Source organism: Cynocephalus volans, chromosome 6 (assembly GCF_027409185.1).
Source record: "Cynocephalus volans isolate mCynVol1 chromosome 6, mCynVol1.pri, whole genome shotgun sequence".
NCBI lineage: Eukaryota > Metazoa > Chordata > Mammalia > Dermoptera > Cynocephalidae > Cynocephalus > Cynocephalus volans.
The window spans coordinates 81,010,815-81,017,518 of NC_084465.1; the positions used below are offsets into that span (position 1 = coordinate 81,010,815).

Consider the following 6,704-nt stretch of genomic DNA (forward strand, 5'->3'; position numbering starts at 1 on the left):
GAAAGATATTAGGCACATGATAGGAAGAAGCCAAGAAAATTCGAGGATCTTTGTCTTTTAACTTAAATGTCACTCTGCACGTATAGAATCACTGAAAAATTACAAAAATTAAGCATATGGGGGAAAAAAGGCTATTCAAAAGGCTTTACAGTTTAATCATACTCATTTGTCTTGCCTACTTACTAACAATACTCAAATACCTGAATGTCTGTCTGCTTGCTACAAGTACAACAAACTAGACCGACTGTACACTCATGTTAAGTTGAAAAAGTTTCACCCATGGACATAACCAAAAATCTTGCTAATGCTGTGTCTGAATGTTTTTGCTGATCATTTGAACAAGCAGCCAAATTAACCAAGGATGTTATTTTGCAATTGTGGAGACAGTTATTTTATGCCTTCTTCTGCACGATATGGTTTCTTCTCAAACAGAAAATTTCTAAATAATCTGCAAAAGAAATAGTTTTCATTTGGGCTACTTCTATACATATTAGCCAAATCTGTCCTTCTGCAATTCCCCAGCCACTACTCTAGATCAAATTTCACCTCCACACTCTGCATTACTGCCACAACCCTGCCTCCTGAATTTCTGCAACATCCTACCAAGATAAAATGTCATCACTTTACTCCTGTGCACACACAAACATGTTGTAATGGTTTCTGATTTCCTTCAAGCCACTTTACAGACCCCAAACCACTTTGTACAATTTTATGTTCCCACTACATATGCTTTGCTCTGTTAACACGCTGTCCTGCTAGCATGGAATTCTAGTTCCCGTCTTAACCACCTCATTCATTTTGTCCTCCTCCCCTTGATTGCTCTGCTTCCTACTTCAGTACCTATTCAGATCCTACTCATATTTCAAGATTCACCTTAAGCTGTATCTGGAAGCTTTTATATACTTCAAGCATTAAAGAGCTCTTCTGCCCCTCTCAGTGGGACTTATGACCATTAACAAATATCTGTTAATCAAATGCAGAGCCTAATCATAGAATAGTGCAATGAATAGTTGCAATCATTTTAACGAACTATAGAAATGATCCCTGAAAGTATAGTCTTAGTTGCAATCATTTTAATCAAATTAATGTGATTTCAGTACAGGCAATTCAGATTCAATTAGTATCCAATGCCAGTCAATCGATACTCCTCCTCTTTAATATAACTCAAAGATTCTCAAAATTAGCTATTTTCAAAATCAACTATGAGGCTTATATAAGCATGGAGTTCTGGATCCTTCCCTAAGACTGTGATTCAGCAGGTCTGGGGAAAATGTATTTTCGAGTAGCTCCACAGGTGTTTCTGATAACTACGCAGGTCCAGGACATTGTTTTTCCAAGAAAGATTCCAGCTGACTTTATCAATTGACCCACAAATGTACTAGCCCATGAGGAGTCAAAAAAGCCATAAGAACAATAGGAGATTTAGGGTTGATCTATAGATTAGACAAAAGTAAAAAGTTTTTGCCTTTACATTCCAAAATCCAGTAGACCCTACATAGTTGATCCAATAATTCAGAATAATTTCTTTGTTGCCAGAATTACAAACTGGCAATTGGGGCCAGTGTTTCCCAGGCATGAATGCACCCAGAATAATCTGGAAACAAAAGTAAATCATTGACATACTAAACCGGAAACTCTAGGAATGGGACCTGGAGATACATGTTTTGTTATTGTGTGTGTGTCTGTTGTTGTTGTTGTTGTTGTTGTTGTTGTTTGGCGGCTGGCCCATACTAGGATTCCAACCCTTGACCTTGGTATTATTAGCACCAGGCTTTTTCAAGTGAGCTAACCAGCCAGCTCAGGTCTTTGTTTTCTAAATCTACAGATTATTGTTTTGAGCAGAATCATTTGGAAATCTCTTTTAGACCATTGCAAATTATTATCTATATTGCTGTCAAGCAAGTCAGATCATGCCTTTAAAAGAACTGCCTGGTGATTAAGTCTCAGCCCAATTCCTTTAGAGCTTCCTCATATGAGTTCTTCCCAAGAGCCTTCCAGAAATCTATATTTGGAGCTCTAACAACATAAGGAAGTGATAAAGGATTGCTGTGAAAGAAGTAAAAAACTTGGCTTTGGTTAGCTGATATTCTTTCATCTTTCAAATGGTCATCAAAATGATTGCTTAACTAAGTCATTGTTATGGCATGAGTATTTATCTGCCGTTCTAAAATCTTTCCATTGGCTATGACTCTGGTGTACATCACATTCTTCTCGCCCAGAGATAACCTAATATTCTTGCTATACAGAAGATGAAAAGCAGCTGAAAGTTTAACTTTAAGTACTTCATTCAGTAAATACCTTAGCTGAGTACTCATATCATGAACTGTCCTCTCTTTAAATACCCACGGAGACAGTTTTCTTTCAATTGCAAAAATCACCATTATGAAACTTCCCTTTTTATTATAACACAGTAGATATTTTGATGTAAACCAACCAAAAAGAAAAAGGGTATGTTTGCCAGTTGGTATTTTGCCCTTATTATGTAAAATTGGAGATGGAAACTGCGGCCTTGATGAAAACATTGAAATTCCAGTAAGTAGGATTAGTCATACATTTTGTGTTCCAGGGTTAGATTTCAAACAGCAAGTAAAAGTTCCCTGAGCTACCAGTGGAAGCAAACATTCTCAAATTAAAATAAAAAAGGACTACACATACTCACACAAGAGCCAAAGTGAGAATGAGTAACATTTGACATTTGAAGGGCTGGAAACTCAGCAAACGGCTCTCTCCCAGAGGACAGACTCTCAGCAAATAGTTGGCTCACTGTGGTATCCAGCTTTCTTTGAAACAGCAAGCCGAAAATCTTCAGGGAGAAGGCAAATTAACGAAAACTTCTTTTGGCTCAACTCCGCATGGCCTGGGAACTGTTGTAGTCAAGTCAAGAAGCACCAACCAACTGAGTTTTAAACAATACAAAGGTCAGAGAAACTGGGATGGCATCCATGGTAACAGATCGCTGACAGGCCTGGGGCACCTCCCGCTGCCTCCCTGCCACACTCAGTGAGTGTCTTGGCTTCTTTACTTCCACCAGTAATAAGATCTCGTTGTTTGAGAGGTGACATTTGGACATCCTTCTTTGTTTTATATATTAGGACAGCTGCCATTTTAACTGCCTTAAAAGTTCTCATTATAAACAGAAGAGCAAGTAGGTAAAAGGTGAGCCAGATATCAAAACATCTGCACTGTTCCCCACATAATTTATAGGGAGATAGAGAGACAAAGAGACAGAGAGAAATAGGATAAACCATTAGAAGTCCTAAACACTTGACTAAAATACTAAGATTTATACATGCTCCATATATATCATAACCCTTCAGAGCAGTGGAGTATAAAATAAAGCTCTTACAGTATGATGTTAAATTTCTTAAGTGCCAATGGCAAAATTTGGTTTTTGTGCTTTTCTTCGCAGCCATCTACACACCCCAGATAATCTCTTTTGAGGCCATAAAACTCCTCAGAACTGATACAGAAAATTCAAGTCTCACTCTGTTTCTTCTCCTAAACTCCTCGCAATCAGATGAGCACATGGCCATCAGCTCCTTGCCCTATTCTGCTCAGTCTGGGAGGCATTTGTACTCATATTCAAAATGGATAAAGACGAGAGGACTGATGTCCCACCCTATCTATCAACCCAACAGCTTCCTGGAGGTTCCTGGTGGCCAACTGCCCCTTACATGCTTCTTCCTCCTACCAACAGTCAGTCCATATACGAAGTTCTGCAGAGACCGTTGTATTAGTTCACTGGAGCTGCATAACAAAGTACCACAAAGCAGTGGCTTAAACAACAGAAATCATCATCTCACTGTTCTGCAGACTAGACGTCCGAGATGGGTGTTGACAGGCCTGGTTCCTTCTGAGGGCTATACAGGGAGGATCCATGGCAAGCCTTTCTTCTTGGTTTGTAGAGAGCCATTTTCTCCCTGTGGCTCTTCACACTGTCTTCCTCTATGAAAGTCTCTTTGTTCAAACGCCACCCTATTTATCAGGACATCAGTCATAGTGGATTAGACCTACCCTAATGACCTCACTTTCACTTTATCACCTCTGTAAAGACCCTATCTCTAAATAAGGTCACATTCCGAAGTATTAGAGGTTAGGACTTCAACACATAAATTTGGTGGGAGGGGGGCAAAATATAACCCATAGCAACTGTCTATCCTACTTTATACAATGAACACTGCTGCCAACATTTGAGGGCGATTCACACTCCAAAAAGCAAAGATGCCAAGCCCCCCAGACCACGTGTCATCTCATTAATATCTGTTGCAGGCAGCTGACAGAATAATCCTCACCAGCAAGTATCCTGTGGTGCCAAATGAAATTCATTGCAATCTGGTTACCTATAAAACACTTTTCTTCTAAATGTATGTGAACTGTTCTCTATTGTACAATATTATGAAATAGTGGAACTAAAACCACAACAGGTCATTATCTGTGAACACAACTTTGGCTTTTTCCTCAATCGTCATCTGCTGAGGTATTTACCAAGCATAATTCTCCATTTTGTGCATTTAACACTGAGACAATAATACAGTCTTTTCACCCTCTCTCATAGGTCTCAAAATCCTCTGTTCCTCCTGGCCGTCACAACCACAAACCACCACCAAGAACATGCTAATGTCCTTAGTGGGGTTCTTTTCCTTACAAAGAGTCAACCACAATCCCACTAAAAGATCCTCAGCCTAGGTCATAGAGACTGGGTCACTGTGCTTGATAACCTGGATGAGGATAAAGTTGAAGTCTCTCTTATAAACCTCTTGTATTGAGACACAACCCAACTGGGCCTGTGAGGGACAAAGATACACTCCTTGAATAAACTGTAAACCCAATCAGAGAAAGAGTCCTGCTCTGCAAAGAAAAACAGTTTGACCTTAAAATCCAAAGCCCATATACATAGACTTAGACTGTTCTGTTTTAAAAATTTAGTCAACAGAAGTGTCCTAAGATTTTCATATGCACAGTTCCAGATAGCATTTAAAACTTAAAGTGTTGATGCCCACCTGGGGCCCTGAGAGACAGGGGCAGCTGGCCTCAGCCCCACCCCTGCTGCTGGCCAGCAACAGAACCAGCCTGACACCCTGTCCAGGGGTCCTGAGACAGGGGCTATGAGCCTTAGCCCTGCCCCTGTCACACATCTAGGCCAGAAATGGAACCAGCGCCCAGGATCCTGAGACCACAGCCAGGCCCGGCCAGGCCAGCCCTGCCCTGGCCGCAACCAGATCCTAGAATGTACTTATTAACCACATGTGTTTCTTTGGTGTGTATGACTTATCTGCTCACGTCCTTCACCAAATTTCTGCTTATATTTTTCTAATTCATTTTAAGAGTTCTTTTTGCAATAAAGATGTTAATTGTTGTGTGTTAAAAAAAAAATAGTAGAGAGTAAAATAATGGTTACCAGAGGCTGAGAGGGGTGGGGGTGGAGGGAAGATTAGGGGTGAACTAATGGGGACAAAACTACGCCATCTACCCTAAGTGAATCATTGTGCAGGATATGCATGTATTGAATCAACACACTGTACCCCACAAAAATAAATATAAATAAAATTGAATTTTAAAAAAAAAGAAACACAAAGAGTCCACCCTTGGCTGAGATCCCATATTAAGGATGTAACTACCTCTACTTGAGTGTGCTTTCCTTGGCTAATCCAAATTAGAAATGTATAAAGTAGAACCATATAAATCACATAGGTCAAAAATCATCAAATTGTCAATTTCATGTGGTCCAATCTAATTCCAGGCTTCATTCATCAGCTCAACTCTCTCAAAAATCCTTTATTAAGTGATTCTCTGGGGATGTATAAAGTCTACAAAAGATGAGTTTTCAGTACTATTAGTGAAAACCACTTCTGGCTGTAAGGGAGTAACAAGATCAGGAATTATTCTTTCTCTATAAACCAGGAAGCAGAACAAAATACAGGAAAAACTATTTTCACACATTGGACAACAGGTAACAGAAAATTGTGATCCCAAAGAAAAATGAAATAATAAACATGAATCCTATGATTGCTCAGGCTTTTTGCCTAAAGGCAATTTCTGAACTGCTGAGCAAGGAGGGGAAACCCAAACTGCAATCTGAGTGGTGGAGACAGAAATGAGGTTCAATCTCATAAGGAGAGAACAGAACTGAGGATACCAGTGGGGGGAAAGGGGCAGGGGAAGAGGGAGTTAGGGAGAAATTGGTAAAGGGCCACAAAAAAATGTTTATATTGTGTAATGATAAAATAAATTAAATTTAAAAAGAAAAAAAAAATGAGGTTCAAGAGGCCAAGGTAGCTATGATTTCCATTCCAGAATACCTGAGAAAATGGAACTATATGGAGAAAGAATTCCAAAAATCTGCATGGGGAAACCTACAATCGATGACTGAATATCAACATGCATTTGCAGAGTGTGAGATACCATGAGGCCAGGAAAGAATAACTTATGAGAAAATAAAATGTACTGAAGAGTTATAAGCCAAACAATTCCTAAAGCTCACACAGAGCCAGGAACAGTTGAGTTCCCACCAGTGAGAATAAAAAGACAGACCATGGAATACATGGGACAGTCAACAGAGAACACAGAAGGGCCAATCTAAGAAGTGAGTTTAAATTAGCCTTAGTGCAAAGACTATTCTAAATGTGCCCTTTAAAACTTTTTTTTTAAAGATTCAAACAGATATATATGATCCAGACAAAAACTACTAGTTATGAGAGGTAGCA

General features: G+C 39.4%; 1 non-coding gene across 1 annotated transcript; it reads right to left on the reverse strand.

Moving 5' to 3' along the window:
- Positions 1-850: 850 nt before the first annotated feature.
- LOC134381332 (small nucleolar RNA U3) lies at positions 851-1,060 on the reverse strand. The gene has a single exon (XR_010023936.1). It is a non-coding gene; the product is annotated as a small nucleolar RNA U3 (small nucleolar RNA).
- Between the last annotated feature and the right edge of the window lie 5,644 nt (positions 1,061-6,704).